The sequence below is a fragment of the Peromyscus maniculatus genome, chromosome 1 (genome assembly GCF_049852395.1).
Source record: "Peromyscus maniculatus bairdii isolate BWxNUB_F1_BW_parent chromosome 1, HU_Pman_BW_mat_3.1, whole genome shotgun sequence".
Taxonomy (NCBI): Eukaryota; Metazoa; Chordata; class Mammalia; order Rodentia; family Cricetidae; genus Peromyscus; species Peromyscus maniculatus.
This window is the reverse complement of record NC_134852.1, coordinates 67,021,071-67,041,493: the sequence shown is the minus strand read 5'-3', so window position 1 is coordinate 67,041,493 and position 20,423 is coordinate 67,021,071. Positions and strand designations below refer to the sequence as shown.

Genomic DNA, 20,423 nt, shown 5'->3' with positions numbered 1-20,423 from the left:
CTTATGCTTTCTCTTTGTTAATATTATTTTTTAAATTCTGGTGTTTTTTGTTTTTTTTTTTTTTTTTTTGCTTTTTTTGTTGTTGTTTGTTTGTTTGGCTGCTTATTTATTTGTTTCCCAAAATGTGAGAGGAAGAAATCATGGAGCTTGATGTGTGAGGTATGGGTAGCATCTGGGAGGAGTTGAGGAAGAAAAACCATTATCGGAATAGATTGCATGGAAAATTGTTTTCAATTTGAAATAAAACAACAGGAAAAGGAGATTTGTTCAATTTGTAAGCATATTGGGGAAAGGGATAAAGAGATCCCAAGGCACCTCAACATACACACACACTGTAAGGATCTGAGAAGATCCTAGACTCAAATAGTTTGCAAGAACAAGGAGTGTTTATTTCCCAGGATGTAGCATTGAACACCTATACAAAATGGTAAGGACCCTGAGAGGAGCCTGCAGGCTCCTTTGAAGCACAGCTAGGGGAATTTCAAGAACAGTTAGGTCATCTCAGATATAATTGGTCAAGCAAGCAACTGTTACACTAGTATACTTTTAATTGGCTGAGGTTTAGTTTTACCATTTTTGGACATACTTGAGCAAGTTTGGGCAAGTCCAGACATGACTCAGAAGTGGGCATTGCAAGATTTGTCCTTGAGGCATTGTAGGGCTGACTCAGGCTTCCTTTGGATGCTCTCTCCTTCATCCCCGAATGTAAGGATGTTGTTGATTAATGGCCCTTTCCTGGGAGAGAAACCTGCCCCTCTCAGAGAACTGAAATCTAAAGTTAGTTGTAAAAGTTGGCAAGTTTAATCCCTTCAACTGTCACTACCAAGCCTGTCTCCTGGGTCCTGGAGTGAGATTAAAGTTTAAATAGAGGTTGATACCCGTCTAAACAGTCCAAGCAGTCAAGGTGTGATCCTGCCCACCATTCACCCACCATTATCTGAGTTTCAGGCTCATTCCTGTAAGGTGGTCTCACAAGTTGTCAGAAATGTGTGGAGTCTCTTTCTAGGAGACAAATTCCTCTTCCCTCTGGCTGGAACCTTTTCTTTCTCCCAACTTGAGATTCCTGGGGAAATTGCCATTTGGGGGAGGTCCACTGTTTCAATAGTCTGATAGCCAGATTGAAATACCTTCACTCCTGCTGGGTTTGTTACAATTTCAGGAGGAAATTAATCTACTGAACAGACATACATATTTTAACTAGGGCCAACGTGAGGGGAAATGTGCTTGTGGTAATTAATCTCAACTTGAAGAAAAGACTAAATTCTTCTCAGACTCCTTGTGTACTGCTCATTGACCCAAACAATGTCTGGCTCCAAGACGGAGGGTTCCATAGTGTTGTGTTCTCCTGGCATTGAGGGGAATGTTCTACAGTTGTCAGTTGTCACCTTGTTTCTTGGTGGGATTGGTCAGTGATTCTGTCTTTGTTTTTCTGCCTGGGCTCTTGTTCATTTGGGAGTGGGTGCTGAAGCAGTTGGTGGTAATCATGGTCTGTCTACACGTCCTTCTGCCCTTCTGTTGTGAGGCCTTTGCTGGACTGTGGTTTTTTTCTACACATACTCTAGATCACTCCTTAGTGGGTGGGTCTTTCTTTAGCTTGTGATTGCCTTCACTAGCTCTGATCTATTCTCTGGTGTCCATTGGTCCCCTAATAAGGAAGGAATTTCTCAGGCTGCCTTGGAGCTGGACAGGACCTTCAGGGAGGTGTGTAAGTAAGACTTGCACTCCTTGAGACTCTTGTGTCATATCGGACCTTGAGGCTCATAGTGGAGGGGAGCAACAAAGACTGATGTCTGTGTTGAATGGGCAGTACCAGATGGCTCTGTTCTGGGTGGTGGTGGGGGACAGGGCCTTCCCTGTGGATCCAAGAACCCACCCCACCAATAAATGTGATGGTTCAGAGGAAAGACTCCTGTAAGGAGCTTGACATGCTGCAAATATACAAGGCGGAAAAATAAGAGGCATTATCTTTAATAACTATGATTTCAATTCTGATCTGATATCATCAGAGGAAATTTGGCTTGAAAATGCAAATGAAGTATTTATAAGGCAGAGTCTTTAGTAGTCATGCTTCAAAGAAACTCTAAAGGCTTTGATGTGGCCATGGATAAAATTAATGTCATAATGTTGACCACTAGGTAAACAAATAAAACTTCATAATATCAGTGAGAATTCAACCATGGCTTTCAGTATGAGGATTAATTTAGTAAAGTGCCTGGTTTCCTGTATTTATTTGTTTTTCATTAGTGCTTAAAAAATTCCTCCCAAGACTGACGAGATGGCTAGTGGGCAAAGGCACCTGCTGCTGAGCCTGGAGAATTCAGTTTCATTCCCAGGATTCACATAGTGGAAGGTGATAACTGACTGCAAGTTATCCTCTTATTTCCATGGAAGAAAATACTGACTCCACACAAGTTGTCCTGTTTGGTACACGTGACTGGCACATATGCATCCCTACCTATGCACCTACCACATCACCCCCCCCACACACACACACTGAATGTAATTTTAGAAATTTAAAAAATCCTTTCTAGTATTAAATGGTTCAGAGGTTAATGTGCTTTCCCTTGTCCTCAGAGAATCAAGGAAACTTGATTGTCACCTATGCCATACATTGCCAGCACTCACTGGAATCATAAGTACTAACAGAGAGACCTGAGTCACAAAGGCTAATCATCTGGAGAGTGTTAGTCTAGAAGGAGCCCTAGACAATGCCTTGTCTAGCCTATAATGTTACTGAGTTGGAGCTAGAGGCTGTGAGGAAAGTGGGTTGAGAATGCTAGCTTAGGGTGGTGGGACAGCATGTTGGTTCCAAGAAAAAGGACAAATCATACCATTATTTATTAGTTAATTTTTATCACCTGAAAGTTATATTTGATATTTATTTATTTATTCATTTAATTATTTAGTGTGTGTGTGTGTGTGTGTGTCTCAGAGAGCATAAGGAAGTTATAGGACAACTTGTAAAAGTTAGACTTCTTCTTGGTTCCTAGGGATTGTACAGAGATTCACACATTTGTCCTAAGGCACCCTTGTGTAATGAGTCATCTCATTGGCCTTAAAGTAATGTTGAAAATTATGGGAAGGGACTTAGCATCTCATGAATTAAGAAACTGTGGGAGTGAATTAATGTACAAGGATGGAAAGAATTGGATTATTTCAAAAATAATGCTACAGAAAAACATAGGAGCATAAAATGATATGAATCCACAATAAGATATAGGCTCAAGAAATTACATAGTGTATTATATATTACGGATTGTAGATATTTCATTTTTTTGGGGGGGGGTCTTTGCTTGAGATTGAGCACAGTGTTCTTGCACAGGCCATTAAAATAACATTTTTATATTCAAACCAGGACTTTTAATTTTAATCAGATGTGAAAAAAGTTTTAGAAGGGTCATTGATTAGACTGAACACATTATTGATGAGCAGCTCTTGAATGGTTCTATCTGCTTGACACGGTGCCAATTTCTGCAGACAGAGGCAAAGACTATTACATGAGGAGATCTCTTGGGATTTGGCAGCATACAGGAAGTACCTACAGTTAACAGGAAGCATTCTAATTCTGCCTCTGGAATATACTGTCCCAGTGCAGATCACATCTATCAGGAGATTTATCATATTTAAAATGGGGAGTCATTGGTTAGCTCAAATGTACTAGAAATATTTGCAAAAAATTGTGCCTAATAGGGTTTTGGTGAAAACAGCATTACTGAGTCTAATCAGTCAGAGTCTTGATCAAAATGTTGTGGCAACAGTGTATTTGAATATGCAAAGAATTTATCACAGTTTACAGTTGTGACTATCACAGGAAATTGAAGACAGTACTTCTTTTCAACCTGCATATTTCCATTAGGTGATTAAAATCTTTGGATCTCCTACTCCTTATTGAACCTCCAGTTCAGTTGAATATGAGTGACTCATCTTTCATTTCAAGTAACATTGAAAGTAATTGTCTTGGTCACAGTTCTGTTGCTGTGAAGAGACACTATGACCACGACAACTCTTATGAAAGAAAGTATTTAATTGGAGTTTGCTTACAGTTTCAGAGGTTTAGTCCATTATCATCAAGGCATGGAGCATGGTAGCACGCAGACAGACAACGGTGCTGGAGAAAGAGCTGAGAGTTCTACTTCCTGATGCACAGGCAACAGAAAGAGAGAAACACTGGGCCTGGCTTAGGCTTTTGAAACCTCAAAACTCACCCCCAGTGACACACTTCCTCCAACCAGGCCACATCTATTCCAACAAGGCTACACATACTCAAACAAGGCCACACCTCCTAATCTCTCCCTGATGACTAAGCATTAAATACATGAGCCTTTGGGAGTCATCATTCTTGCTCAAACTACCACGGTAATGTACCCAGTTACTTTTCTGTTGCTGGGAAAGATGCATGACCGGAGTAACTTAGGAAAGAAAGTTTATTTGGCTTAGGGTTCCCGAGGGTTGAGAGTCCATCATGGCAGCAAGCAGCAGGCACGGTGGCAGGAATGGGAAGCTGCGAGCTCATATCTTCAAATGCAAGCAGCAAGCAGAAAGAAACCTGGAAGTTGTATAAGGCTTTAAACTCGGAGAGGACATCTCTAATGATGAACTATCATGAGTCTGAGGTTACTCAGAGATTCACCAGTCTGGCCATGAGTGTCTTTAACAAAGAAAAGGATTTTATTCGGGCACTGGTATCTGGCACCAGGACTGCATCCCCAGATCAGAGACATTCAAAATGCAGCACCTAGCCACATTAGCCCAGGGATTAAAAAGGAAAAACCAGAAGATTACATGTATACTGCCTCATTGTAGCCAGAGGCTTACCCTAACACATGTCTTACAATTGCCCTAGTCATCTTTTTTGAGCGGAGTAAGCAAGCTTGATTTACAAAAGCCGAAATAGCAGTTAGCCTTGTAACCTACTATCTTGCAAGAACAGTAGTTAAATTTTATAAGATCACTCAATTTCAAGAACAGTCTTCAATGTCTGGGAGAAAAGGGAAGTGGGCTGCTAGTGGCTTACATGATAGATGCATTTTTTGCTTTTTGGTCTCTTGAGCATAGTAAGTTTAAACTTGAAACATAATGTTATCCATCACAGTACTTCCTCCAGAAAGGTCACATCTCCTCAATATCTCAATAGTGGCCCTCACTGGGAACCAAGGGTTCAATTACTAGATCATGGTTGGGGCGGGGGTAGACATTCTCCTTCAAACCACCACATATGCTCTTTCCTGGAGTGCATTTTTTTTCTCTTTTCACCCTCAGGGCAGTGTGCCATCTCAAAGTTCTTGGCTTTCTGAACAGACTTCACAACCTTTTAATCTACTTCCTGCTGAAATGACACATCAATCAGCTTAACAGAATCCCAAACCAACATACTCATTGTGTGAGCATCTTAGCAGCGAGAGGAGCAGCTGTCAAGTGTTAATTGTATCACCATTTGATGAGTGCGGGGGTCATCAAGTCTTTGATCGTCACTCAAACTTACCCATTGACCAAGTCTTTGACTGTCACTCCTACTCACCCATTGCTTTTTACCAGTGAAGTACATAGAAGCAGTCATTTAAAAACTACTAAGTATGTCCAGCCACATCAAGAATATTTTGAAATCCTCCAAAATAAACAGGAACTTGTTTCTACAGAGTTGGTAGAGTTTGATACAATGCATGGAAGATAAGAGTATTAGTTTCTTTTCTTTTCTTTTTTTTTTGGTTTTTCGAGACAGGGTTTCTCTATGTAGCTTTGCGCCTTTCCTGGAACTCACTTGGTAGCCCAGGCTGGCCTCGAACTCACAGAGATCCGCCTGGCTCTGCCTCCCAAGTGCTGGGATTAAAGGCATGCGCCACCACTGCCCAGCTAGTTTCTTTTCTATTGCTGTGATAAAATGACCAAGGCAACTTATAAAGGAAAACATTGGTTTGGGCTTATGGTTCCAGAGGTTTGGGTCCACGATGACAGAGCAAAGGCATGGTAGCAGGAACAGCTCAGAGCTCACTTCTCACAGAACAAGCAGAGGCAGAAAGCACACTGAGGATGGTGTGTGTCTTTTGAAACATCAAATCCCAACCCCATGGCACACCTCCTCCAAGAAGTCTACACCTCTTAGTCTTTCCCAAACTGTTCCATCTGGGAACCAGTCATTCAAACATATGAGCCTGTGCGCCCATTTCATTCAAATTGCCACAGATATCTTTGCTTTCTTATTTACTTCTTTATACTTGTCATGAACATATGCATTTGAAAAGTTTTCTCTTCTTTCTAAATAGCCTTGCAAAATCAGGGAGAAGATTAATCTACGAAATGGACAGTAGAGACTTGGAGGAGTAAGTTGTACACAGTACTATAGAAATGGCTGTTTCCTATCTTTGTGGGGCTTGTTGAGGATGAGTACATGAGTGTCTATGATGTCACTACAACCTTCTGTGGTGTAGACTATAAGCCCTGCAATGAGAAGGACATGGGCATAGAAAAGGGATCTTTTTAGAGGAGGATGATAAAGTAAGATGATGTTAAGAGAGGGTGGAGTGGGAATAATTGAAATTCACTATATACATGTATAAAATTCTGAAAGAACAACCTTAATTAATTTTAAAAAAGGAATATAGCCCATAGATATGCTTGAAAAGGGTATCTTTATGTTTTTAATGAAAGTCAAAGACTTGGGATACTAATTTGGTTAATTATAATTGTTTTATTCTTTAAAAGCTTTTTAAAAGAAACTAAGTTTCTAATTACAAGTGACATTGAATTATTAGTGTCCCCAATGATAGGACAGAGCACAGACCAGCTCAGCCCCAACATCAGCCTAAAAACATCTCTCTAGGGGAGGAGAAAAAAATTCAGGGGTCAGATTTGAAGCAGAACTAGGAATTTATCATGAGCCATTTATAACATAGATCTTAAACAAAAGAGTCACTAGAGAAAAACATGCTGGGAATGGTGGGGCATACCCCAGGGTGGGCTTGGGTATCTCTGGATGAGTTACAATGGGCATACATATCATTTTGGTGCCTCTCAAGTTGCATTTCTGAAGGTTGCTAAGGAACACCACCTACCCTTTTAATATTTTTCAAACAGTATATTTTACATCTATGTTTAAAGCAAAAAAAATTCCTTTGTAAACAAATTTGTAGGTTGGATTTGCTAGACGTTCTATTTAGGTCTAAGAAAAAGAGAAGAGTGTTAAAAGCATGTGGCTATATATAACTTTAGCCCTAAGTGACTACAGTTGGTAGACTATCCTTGACAAGATATTTTTTGTAAGGCATGTATTATCTTCTTAGACAGTTTGGGCTTTAGCTGGTGCCTTGTTTTCTGACTCCATTAGCAGGACATGTGAGCCTGTCCTCCTTCCTCATGATTCCCTCCGTGTCCCCATCACTTTCCTCCAACTTTCTATCTGGTTTAAGCTAGTAATACTATTTGATCAGAGGTAGATAAACTAATAGAAAGTAAATAATATTTTTGTTTAGATTTTTCTAAATAAAATATAGAAATAGAGTAATATCAAAGTGAACATCATATTTGGGTTTTTTTTCCCTATTTCCTTTTCATACTGCACTGACCTCAACTTGGAATTTAATATGAACTCTTTAAATCATTATATTTTTCTTCCATTAACTATATCATATAAAATATTGCTTAGTGTATTTTCAAATTTGAATAGATATGATAGAGGTCTTTTATATTTACAGTGTTGGGTATGAATCCAGAGCCCCACAGATACTACACAAGTATTTACTGGACTGTAGTCTAGCCAGGTGAGGTTTCTCACCACACTCAACTTTCATTCTCATTTAAAAAATCTTGCCATGTGGATATGTTCAGGTGTCATTACGTCACTCAGTGTCAAAATCAATAGTGGTGTTTAGATATGTTACACTAGATGTCATAAGTCTAAGAACAGGTGGAGATGTGCAAAACAGGAACTGTTTTTCTGGTGGAAATGAAAACTACTTTGGAGAACCGTGTGGTAGGGAGTGATTTGAGATGAGTTAGCTATGACTCAGTCATCCATTTGCAACTATGATTTAAAATTCTAAAAGGTTTCTTGTATTGTATTATAAGGAGGGGACATTTTCTTTCAACTAGTGAGGACAGCCTGTGTCTTCCGTCCTTGACAATGTTTTTTGATGTTGACTCAACCATGCATTCCTGACATATCTGTTCCCACTAATGATCTGTGAGTTTTATGAATTTCCGTGTCCTTTTCTGTAAAGGAAAATAGGATCCTATGTCTATAATGTAACCTCCCACAGGTTATGATGCATGACAAATAGTATCGAGATGAGGAGGTTAACTGGTGCTATCCAGACCCTTTAAGCCAACTCACAGGGGCTCTTTAAGAAGAGGAGCATGGGCCTTGGGGTCAGAACAGACCTGTTGAATGAAGCAGCATTGGGACATGTGGAGGTCGGAGTCCAGGAATGGTACTGTGACCTCTAGAAACAAACTGACCAGGCTCCTGTTCTCTCCTCAGGAGCCTGCCTTCTGCCCAGATGACAATAGATTAGTACCGTTTAAGCCACAATGTTGTGATAATCGCTGCAATAAAAAATTAATATGATATTTTAATTGTATTAGCACTTCCTTTACTTTCTTTGCCTCAAGTATTTGAGGACACATAATGTATACATTAGTTGTTTCTTTGAGTTTTTAATTCTTTGACTTGATTTATAAAGACAGGAATTATCCACTCCTTCAAAATTTCCAAAGTATATTTTTACAATTTCCTGGTCACAAATATTTCTCCTTTGAGTGAAGATTAGGAGAAGAAAATCCAAGGTTTGTTTGTTTTGTTTAGGGCATTTCCTTTGCCTTTTTTCTTTTTATTGAAAGCAGTAACCTCTTGGTTCAGTATTTTTTTAGGTAAGTTTTGATAATTATGACTTTTGAAGGACTTTTTTTGTTATCTAAGATTCAGTTTATATATAGTATATGGTTTCTAGGTTCTCTTGTTCTTGACATGCAGGTGTTTGTACTGATTGCTCACTCATGGAATTTTATTCATGTTTTTGTTCCCTATGATTCTTGCAGGTGTTCAAATTTCATGTCACACTGTTGTCAACACAAGAACCACAGCTCTCATGTTTAAGGGACTAAGAGATAGTTTACTCTGGAGCTATTTTGAGTGATCATGGTCAAGGAACACATCCTTAGGCTACCCCAAATTTCATGTTCCAAAATGGAAGCAGTTTTATAAAACTTTTATAGTTTTACAAAACAGAGAAGTCATAAATCAAGGCAAGTTTAAAGTATATTGGTAGGTACATCAGAGAGGCAGGTACATTGAAATGGGGGAAGCTTTCTTATAGGCTCAAGATGCTATCTGCTGGCATTCTTAGCTTTTCGATCAATAGAAGCTAGTTGCCTGCTAAGTCAATAGAATCTAAAAGGCATATACCTGTTGTTAGTTCTGATTTATAATGGGACAAGGAATTGTTATAGGGAGTTCACCAAAGAAGACCATTCAGACACAGTCTATAGCCAGTTAAAAAGTCCTTATTACAAATGGCTGGGACTAACTACTCTGTTACTGGAGACCCAAGTGTAGCACCTATTGTTCAGAGTATGAGGTTTCTAAAGGCAAAAACTACAACCTGGTATCTTGCTTGGCAGCTGCAAGGGGAGTCCTTGTGCAAGCAAGCAGTTTAACAGAAGTAAGTTAGTTGAGACATCTTGATCTTGGGTTTTCAGTTAAGTGTTCCAATTTTCCATGGAACTTCAAGGATTAAGGAGACAAAATTCTAGTTAAACTTGAAATGCCTCAGCAAGAATACAAGATGGAGAAACCTCTGTACTGTCTTGCCCTGTCACAGAACGGACTGTTCCAGAAGGCTAAAACTAGCCCAAAATGAGGTAATTAGCTTCTGGACCTGCAAAATTCCAAACCCTTCACAGTACTGAAGTTCCAGTCAGCCATCAGTATCTGCAGGAGATTTTTCATTCACAGTCAGATATAGCTTCTTTTCAGAAATTTTTATTCACACTCTGTTGAAGATATCTTTCATTATGATTGCCTTTTTAACAACTTACTTAGCTAGAAAGGCCTTCCAATGCAGCCTAATTCTTAAAAATTTAATTTGGCTTGTGTTTTAGATCATTTCTCATTTCACCTTGTCTATTCTACCTCTCCTCTTTCTTTTCTAGGACTACAATTATATATCTGTTTGAATCTAGCAGATCTTTGAATCTCTACATGTCAACTTATTTACCTTATTTTTTAACTTGGATATTCTGTCTTTGAGGTCACATCACCTTATTGTCAATATTACTGTGCTAAGCCTCCTGTATTAAATTTTAAATAGACAGAAAACAAAAACAAACAAGAAAACAGTAACAGAATTATCAGTGTGTAGATGAAGTGACACTAAAGACACTCATTGCCACTGAAAACAAAGGGAACAGTAACTCTACATGATCTCTGAGCTGCATTTGACAATGTTAGAGTCCATGGAAGTATGATTTATTGATTTTGACACCACTTTCAAGTTCATTAGACTTAAATGATTAGGTGGGTGGGAGGCAGATGGTGAAAGAATGAAAATACAGATTTGGGGAGGAAGTTGGGCCAATATTTGTAGAAATGAATGAGATGTTGTATTTTCAGAATGAGCACAATACTGATCATTACTGTTAAATGTAAAAAGAATTACAAGTGTGGTCATGTTCATAGGTAGTGCATACATGTGTTCCTTTCTTCTTTAAGCACCAAGACTTGGGGAAATACCACTGCAGAGGCAATAATCTGACCTAGCACCCAGATACTTACTATTACTGTGTCAAAATCCTGTGACACTAGTCAGGTCTTTAAAGGAAAAGGCTGGTTCTCAGTGTGGAACTGAGTATAAGAGTGTAGAATACCTGTAGACCCTACAAAACAATTGATCCAGAATGTCAGAGCCAACTGAAAGAGCCACAAAATAATAAAGGATTTTGAAATACACTTCCAAATATAAAATAAGCATAATAAATTTTAAAATTGAATAAAGAAAGAAGTATGAAGAAAAGGCAAATCTCAGAGAAGAACCCCAGGGGAGCTATGCAGGTCCTCTGCCAGGAGATGAAAATTCCTGTGGCCCTCACCCTGCACACAAGCTCTTGAGTACTGGAACTTCAGAAAAATTTGCATCCAAACAGCAGAACATATAAAGGGGTAAAAACTAACTCCCTGATGGAGAAGTCTGGCCTAACATATCTCATTCAGATAACCAAGGTGATGTTAGAAGCAGTAAGGCATGATGTGCCAGGTACTTTGCTGTGACATGCCACACCTCCAGACCTGGCATCAAATCAATCATGCAGAAACCAACACAAAACCAGTCTGGATGGTAATTATAGACAATTTCTGACTAGAACACCTCACAGCTATCATGGAAAACTAAAGAAGTCTGAGGAAGAATCACATAGACAGAATATCTACTCATCAAGGTGTCCCAGGTGGATCCTGAAAAGAAAAGTGCATTAGGGGACAACTAAGAAAACTGAATGAAGCACAGACCTCAGTTAGCAATAATACCATTTGAATTCTGGGCCACTAGTTATAACAATTAGATCACGCTAATAAACACACAAGTAGGAAAAACCAAGTGCAGAATATATAAGAAATCTAAATTATCTTTATATTTTTTCCTGTTACTCTAAAAATCTTCTAAGAAAGATTCTAAGACATACTAAGAAAATAGGGGGTGGCAAGATGCTTTAGTTGGTAAAGTGTCTGCTGCATAGGCATGAGGACTGGAGTCCGGAGCCCCAACACCCATGTAGAAATGTAGGCGTGAGAGTATACAACTGTATCCCCAGTGCTGAGGACTCAGGAAGAAATGCATTTCTGAAGCTCACCAGCTAGGCAGCCTAGCTGAAATGATGACACCTGACATTGACCACTGGCCTTCAAGTATATGCAGCTGCAGTCATGCATGCAGGTACACACACACACACACACACACACACACACACACACACACACACTACATAGTTCAGAAAATAAATAGTTTATTGACATGCACACTGAATAGTATCCCAATCACAACAAATGCTCCTTCTATCTTTGTAGCAGTTACAGAAAAAATTATATTCACAGAGAATTATGTATATGCATTATTTGCCAAGGTATAAGTTGCTTATACTGAAAATCCTCAATATGCTGAACAAGTTCCCATGGTTGACTATTCAACAGTAGACAGAACTTATACTTATGAAAATAGACCAGTGACTGAATGTGACTTTCTGTTTGGTTTTAGATATTGTTAGTTTTAAAGATGAGATCTTAAATCTACCACACGCTTTTACCAATCCTAATGTCTTGCATGTTAATGTTTGTGCTGAACTTAGATTAAACATTGATTTCTCTTGCCTTTTGTACCCTGTGGTCTCTCTCCATGAAGTTGACTCCTAATGAAACCCATCACTGTGAATGTAAATGTACTCATTTAAAACAAACCCTGCTTTCCACTTAATTTTGGGATTAAAAACTGGATTAAGTAATCCATAATCTCTGTTCCACATAGAATGGGAATGTTTTATGGGAGATAGCAATTTTGTTATTTGGTAGTAGTCCAAGACCATGAAGAAGGAAGGCATGAACAGGCAGTGGCTGTCTCAATGATGAGCTGACACTGTGTGTCTATCCGCTGTTCGATCAGTCCACAGCAGAGAGGAGCCTGGTGTTTTCTTATTTTCCTTATAGGAGTCTGGTGTTTTCTTGTTTTCGTTATAGAAAGAGAATGAGATGTGGGGGCAAGGGTTTGGTACGACTGCTCCTCCCCACGGCTATGTTCAGATGAACAGTGGCTCTAATTGTTTTCCAAATAATCATCCATAGCAATTAGCTTAAATGAGGACTGGGTCCCGGGGAGAAGATAGGAGAGAAGCAACAATGTGAAAAGCAACTTTTCTCAAGTTGTTGCCATGGCTCCCGGGACGCAGGCTATTTCTATCACAGAGGCAAACAGGAGTGCTTTTAGAAAAGGGACAAAGGGAAATGAAATCAGGGCTATTTCCATAGCAACAAGAAATTCTGATGTGGCTTGGCTTTACCTAATAATACTAATATTACCCATTAATAATTTTACACGAGTAGTTCCATGTTAAACCCCCAACACACTGTGTTTGTTAAAGATGTCTCTGAGGCTCATGGGTAATGAATGCTAAATGACTCCTGACTGCAGCTAACACAGCCACTTATTTCTGTGAAGTTCAGAGGAAATTCTCTTATTTATATCAAAAACAGTGTCGTGTGGATGGCTGTGAGCTGTGGGACAGCCAGATGTTAAAGAAGTGATGGAAGGAGAATTAGATTTTGTATAGGTAGATAGAATCCAAGTGTAATTGCAGTGTTGTATTTCAAAGCTCTGATTAAAGATAGAAAAAACACATGACTGAGCTTGTTTCCTGAGAGCGAATGTTGAGAGAGAAGAGCAATAAGAAGGCAAAGCAGGAAATTAAAAGTCATTTAATGATTTTGCATGATGCTTGCTTTTCAAATGAATTATTAAAATACACTCAGCTATTGTTGGAAATAATCGCAGTGTCACACAAAGGAACACCCAAACAAAGCAAATCTGCGCAGGATGAACCATTACTCTCATTATGAGCGTGTGCTCACCGCATAATTGGAAGAGCAAGCCCACCCCACACCCAGGCAGGACGTTCACTTGGTTTTTACTCTAAGTCAGGTTGAGACGGTGTCTATTCCCATTGGCTGGAGTTCAATCTTATAGTCTTTCTTGATTGGCCAATTTTGAAAGAATTGACCCCAAGGAAATGAAGGAAAATCAGAAAAGATAGACCACTTAAGTCATTCGGTTCTGAGAATGCAGCCCAGCCTTTGAGTAAACAAAAGTTCTAGGCAGGAGAGATTAAAATATTTGCATTAAAGTCTTCAAAGGTGGAGGAGATTTTTTTAAAAAAGATTTAATTTATTGTTTTAAAGGAAAAATTGACAGTATTTAACAAAAAATACTAATATATAATGTTTCTTACATCCATAAAATACTCATTGAGCTTCTACTATAGCCATGCTATTTTTAGTACTTGGAGCCCATCCATAGCCTAAACAGGCAAGGAGGGAAAACATTGAAAGAAGTGTGTGTGTGTGTGTGTGTGTGTGTGTGTGTGTGTGTGTGTGTGTGTGTGTGAGTGAGAGAGAGAGAGAGAGAGAGAGAGAGAGAGAGAGAGAGAGAGAGAGAGAGAGAGAGGCGGTGAGGGGAAACAGAGATAGACCCAGAGAGAGAGCCACTTAAAGCAAACTGAAGTGAGCAGGATTTAGTGGAGGTCGGTGGCACACTGAAAATATAGAATTAAGGATGAATTTGTAGGGTGGCTGTGACATGCGGCAGTTTGTTTTGCCAAATCTAGGGGCTGAGCACAGGTAAAAGGGAAAGAATGATGGGACCATGTGCACAGGTCCTGGAAGGTTCGGAACGTAATTCTGGGCTCTGTAGCTTGCTGCCTGGCTCATCTTCCATTTTACACAATCACTTATCCACATAATTTCTTGTTTAATTGTTCTGTTTCAAGGGCTGGACCTTGAAATCAGTGTGAACCTGTTAGAAATACAAAGTATCTAATTCCACCCAAGACTTCCTTAGGCAGATCACCCAAGGCTTGTGATAGAATAAGTACCCAAGGGCACTCTGATGCTGGGGAAGTACTTGGGCTTGGTGGCCTCCCTCACTACTGCAAAATCATTCCTCAAGGAGTCATGGCCTGCCAATCACTGCTCCAGTCTTCTATGAGCCAGTATGGGTGCTTGTACAAGAAACTCTGAGCCATAAGAGTCGTCTTTAAATGCCCTTGTCAGAAGCCACTGAGTTCGGGAAGCTGCTTGGGGTTGAAGACTGGGTGATGCTGTCCTGCATCCTACAGATCCCAGGCTTATTTTCTTTGAGGCAACTGGTGCAGAAGGAGTCCCATTCATAGTGAAACAAGATAATCAGTCTGAAAGCAAGTGCTGCTAGTAGGAGATACACTAGACATTCATGCTGAGTCAAGTTTCACTCAAAAGGTGAAAAGTGGGAGGGTTGTAATGAATTTTCTTAACCTCTCCTTCTTTCCAGTTCTTTTTGTTAGTTTGTTTTGTCTTTATACCACAGGGTAAGGAAGTACATGGCTGCCTTATATTTTTCTACTCCTCTTGTAAAAGGAACCAACTCCTCACTTGGGCCTCAGAGGAGCTACAAGCAGAAGAAAGCCAACGCCTCTGCCTGCATTTTGCTCCTGATTACCCCGGCATGTCGGCTTATATCTGAAAGGGAATAAGGGACTTTTTTTTTCTGGGCTGAATATGAATGGCAATAAGCCCAGGAACACAGATCCACATTGTCCGAGAATAATACACGGTCTAGTGTAGCAGTGGTTCCACAAATATTATAGTCATAGAATAAAAGGAAGTCATAAATCAAGGCAGTTTCTGTGTACTTTGATAAGAATATTAGATTGGCAGGTGACATCAAAGTGGGGAATATCTTTGACAGAAATCAAATTCAGCCAACCAACACCATATGTCCCATCTGAACAACATCTAACCTCTATGAAGACAGATCTCCCACATCCTTCTTATGTTCTAGTCTGGTGAGTCTCCCTTACCTTTACTATCCATGTACCCTTCCCAACCCACTATCGCTAGTCTGGGTGCCAGATCTGGTTCCCTGGCTTTGATTAGCCATCCCTGCCTGTGCAGAAACCCACCTCTAGGCTTCCAGTAGGATCTGCCTGTGATGGCTGTTTTTGACTGTCAACCTGAGTACACCTGGAATCAACTAAAACCTAAGTGGCTTGATACACCTGTGAGGTATTTTTCTCAAGTCTTTTGAGGAGGGAAGATCCATCTTTACTCTGGGCCACAAATGGTGGTGGCAGTTAATAGCATGAACATTGAGAAAAGAAGCTTTTGCTCTTTGCCTGTTCGCTCTTGCCTCACTGGCAAGCCCATTCTGTCACTGGCATTAGAGCCTACTTCTTTGGGATTCCAGTATATACTGCAGACCAGCTGAGACATCTATACTTGTGGACTGAACAACTATTGGATTCTTGGACTTTCATTGGTAAACAGTCACTGTTGGACTAGCTGGACCACAGCCTATAAGCCACTCTAATAAATCATACACACTCTTTCTCCTCTCTCTCTCTCTCTCTCTCTCTCTCTCTCTCTCTCTCTCTCTTTCTCTCTCCTATCAGTTCTTTTCTTCTACAGAACCCTGACTAAAACACACCCACAAGTTCCTTCTGCATTGCATCCAACCTTTCTATGCAGCCAGATCTCCCACATCTTTCTCTAGGTCTATACACACCTTCCCCAACTTATCATATCGGACCTGGGTTCCACATCCAGTGCCTCAGCTTTGGCTAGCTATCTCTTTTTGTACCACAACAAACCTCTAGGCTTCTGCCAGGATCAAGCCAACCTGCCCACAAACCCACAGGCCCATCCCACTCCAAATTTACCTTTCCACCCAGGCAGATATACCAGCACATCCCAGGCTTGGACCAGGAGGCACGTTCTATATACAAGACCAGTTCCCACTTTCCACTTGACTTCATTCCATCCATGCCATTTACAATATCTAAGCCCAACCACCTGCACATCTTCTCTTCTTCCTGATCCTGCTCTGTCCATATCTGATTGGACCTAACAAGGATATCCATGTGTTCAAATCTCACTGCAAATATATATAATGTAAAGGACCAAGCCAATATCTTCTCCCTAACACATACTAGTAAGTCCTGTAGAAATGCTTGCCAATGAGAATTACCTTGATGAACTTCAGGACACAGAATCTAAATCAATAATCATAAACTTCATCAGATAATTCAGTGAATTTAGAGATGACAGAAAGAAACAGCTCAGTGAGATTAAGAAGAAAGAAGTTAAGAATAAATGCCTGGATGATTCTAAAAAACAAAAACAAACAAACAAAAGGCAAACCCACAAACACAAAGCTGATGGAAATGATAAAGATAACCCAGGATTTAAGAACTGAATTCAATAAGGAGATAGTATACTTATAAATCAACTAGAAAACTCAAAGGAATGCCTTACAAATAGAACTAATCAATAAAAAGATAGACTATTAGGACTTAAAAATAGAGGATCTATACCAAATAAGCAAGAAATATGAAGAATTTACCCCAAAAAATAGTAAAGACAGGAAAGGAACAAAAAGGAAACATGGAACACCATGAAAGGACTATAGTCATAGATTAAGGAGAATAATTCCAAGTTGATGATACAGACCAGATGTTCAAAGTTTCTCAAATTAAGTACAGAAAGACAAATCCATACAGGTAGAGGAAGCACACAGAACATGAAATAGACAGGATTAGAAAAGAAAAACTTTATAATATATCAAAATTAAATCATTTAGTATATATAACAAAGCAAGTGTATTGAAAGCATCAAGAGAAAAAAAAAACCCACGTCATCTATAAAGGAAAACCCATCAGAATAGCAGCTGATTTCTGAATAGAAACTTTCAAAGTCAATGTACTCAGAGGCTAATAGACGATGATGGCCAGCCTAGACTAATGTACCCAGCAAAAGTATCTGGCATAATTTAAGAAGGAAGAAATACTTTCTATGAGATGTACAGCTTAAGCAAAATTATCTCCAACTAACCAAATATAAAGAAAATACAGGAATTTATATTTCAGACTAAAGAGATGAGCATAATGGCAAGACTATTAAAAGAAATATGGAGCCATAATCATTAAAACACAAAATTTCCCTGAGAACACAAACAAAAACACCAAAATCAATAACATCATGACCCAAATTAATACATACACATTTTTTTCTTTTGGTTTTTCGAGACAGGGTTTCTCTGTGTAGCATTGCACCTTTTTTGGAACTCACTTGGTAGCCCAGACTGGCCTCAAACTCACAGAGATCCACCTGGCTCTGCCTCCCGAGTGCTGGGATTAAAGGCACGCACCACCACAGCCCGGCCACATTTTAATAATAATATTAAATATCAATTACCTCAATTCCCCAATCAAAAAACACAGGTTGAAACAAATCCACCTGTTTACAAAAACTACATCCTAGCTTTAAAGAGAGAACCAATTTAGGGTAAAAGGATGGACAAAAGTACTCCAACAAAATGGAATCAGGAAAAAAAACCCAATGTAATAAAACAAAATTGAGAGCAAACAAATCTCTAGTAAATACACAAACTTGTGGAGATTAAACTGTGAATAGGTTAAATGATGAATATGTCAAAGATAACATCAAAAAAGAACTAAAAGTTTCCTGGTATTAAATAAAAATGAAACCACAATACAGTAACACCTCTTGAACACATTGAATACAACCCTGTTAGGGATATTTATAACTGTAAGTGTCTCCAGTAAAATACCAGATAATATATATAAATGACTTAATGATGCAACTCAAAAATTTGGAAAAACAAGAACAAGCCAAATTCAAACACAATAAATGGCAAGAAATTTAAAAAAAAGTAATTGCAGAAATCAATGAAATGGAAACGAAGAAAGCAATACAAAAAGTCAGTGAGTGTAACAGCTGACTCTCTGAGAAGATAAACAAAACTGGCAGATGCTCAGTCCACTAACCAAAAGAAAGAAAGAAAGAGAGAGAGAGAGAAAGAAAGAAAGAAAGAAAGAAAGAAAGAAAGAAAGAAAGAAAGAAAGAAAGAAAGAAATGACTCAAATGAACAGAATCAAAATGGGAACATTGGAAGCATGATGACTGCAGACACCAAAGAAATTCAGAATGTTATAAGAGGATACTTAAAAAACTTGTAGTCCATTATGTTGTAAACCCAAATGAAACAGATTAGTTTCTAGATTTGGAGACACCATGAAAATCAAACCAAGAAGAATTCAGCAACCTAAACAGATACATAGGAATGAGGAGATAGAAATAATATTTAAAATCCTTCAAGGTAAAAAGAAACTGTCTAGGGCCACATGGATTAACAGTATGATTCAGTAAGATTTTCAAGGAAAATCTATAATCAAATCCTTCTTAAACTTTTCAAAGATAGAGAAATAGAAGGAAAATTCTTTTTTTAATTTAGAAATTGATTTATTTTTATTTTATGTGAAATTACCTGCATGTGTGTCTGTGTGAGGGTGTTGGATCCCCCAGAAACTGCAATTACAGTTTTGAGCTACCATGTGGGTGCTGGTTTGAACCCATGTCCTCTGGAAGAGCATTCAGTGCTCTTAGCAATTAAGCCATCTCTCCAGTCTGAGAAACAGCATTTGTAAAATCCTCCTTTGTAGCCAGTATCACTCTAATACTAAAACAGAACAAATAAAATAGAATTCAAATAAAAATACATCAGAAAAAGAAAACTATAGACTAGTATTCCCAATGAAAATAGATTAAAAAATGTTCAATAAAATACTTTCAACTAGACTATAGACATGATTATTCATCATAACCATGTTGGCTTTATCCTCCAAATGGAGGGATGTTTCAACATGTGGAAGTCAATCAAGGTAATAAACCTCATAAATGGAATTAAAGACAAAAATCAAATAATCATCTTAGTACATGCAGAAAAACCCTTTGACAAAATCCAACATGACTTCATGATAAAAGTCCTAGAGAATTTAGGATTAGAGGGAACATGCCTCATCATAATAAAAGCAACACTTGAGTAAGTCACAGACAACATTGTGGTGGTTTGAATAAGAATAGCCCCATTCTCTCTCTCTCTCTCTCTCTCTCTCTCTCTCTCTCTCTCTCTCTCTCTGTCTATAGATCAGATTGTAGCTCTCAGCTACTGCTTCAGTGTCTGCCTGCATGCCACAATGTTCCTCACTATGATGATTGACTAAACCTCAGAAACTGTATGCAAGCCCCACTTAAATGCTTTCCTTTATAAGAGTTGATGGGGTCATGGTGTCTCTCCTCAGCAAAAGTACACTTACTAAGATAGAAATTGGTATTGGGGAGTAGAGTTTTGCTATAATAAGCCTGATCATGTTTATGCTGCTTGTGGTGGCTTGTGGCCTTTGGGCCTTTGGATTAGGAAAATGGTTGAACACAATAAGTGGTGTTTAATGGGCCATACTATTAGGAGCATGGAAGGCAGTGGTGCTGAGAGCAATGTATATTATGCTTAAAAATTTTAGGAGAAGAATTAGTAAATGTCCTAGAAGTCATTTTTATGATACTTTAGTAAAAATGTGGCTGCTTTCTGTCTTTATCCAAAAAAAGGGTGTCTGAAGCTAAGTTAAAGAATTTTGAATTAATGTCATTGGCAGAGGAGATTTCAAGACAGCCTAGTAGTGACAGTGTCATGCGGTTACTAGTAGCCATACTTATGTAGATCTACAATGAGAAGAAGTAAGCTAAGCAAAGAAATGAACAAAATTACATTTTGAGGAGAAAAGGAGCACCAGAACGTGTAATGGAGCTAAGTCCAGTGCTCAAGGAGTTACAAAATTTAAAGAAA

The 20,423-nt window shown here is 38.8% G+C and overlaps 1 protein-coding gene and 1 long non-coding RNA gene across 2 annotated transcripts in view; both read left to right on the top strand.

The window, feature by feature from the left end:
• Positions 1–20,423, top strand: part of Gabrg3 (gamma-aminobutyric acid type A receptor subunit gamma3) — a 606,777-nt gene that overhangs the window by 299,719 nt on the left and 286,635 nt on the right. The window lies entirely within an intron of this gene.
• LOC143272039 (uncharacterized) lies at positions 6,332–15,398 on the top strand. The gene is made up of 2 exons (XR_013049423.1): positions 6,332–6,492; positions 15,090–15,398. It is a non-coding gene; the product is annotated as an uncharacterized LOC143272039 (long non-coding RNA).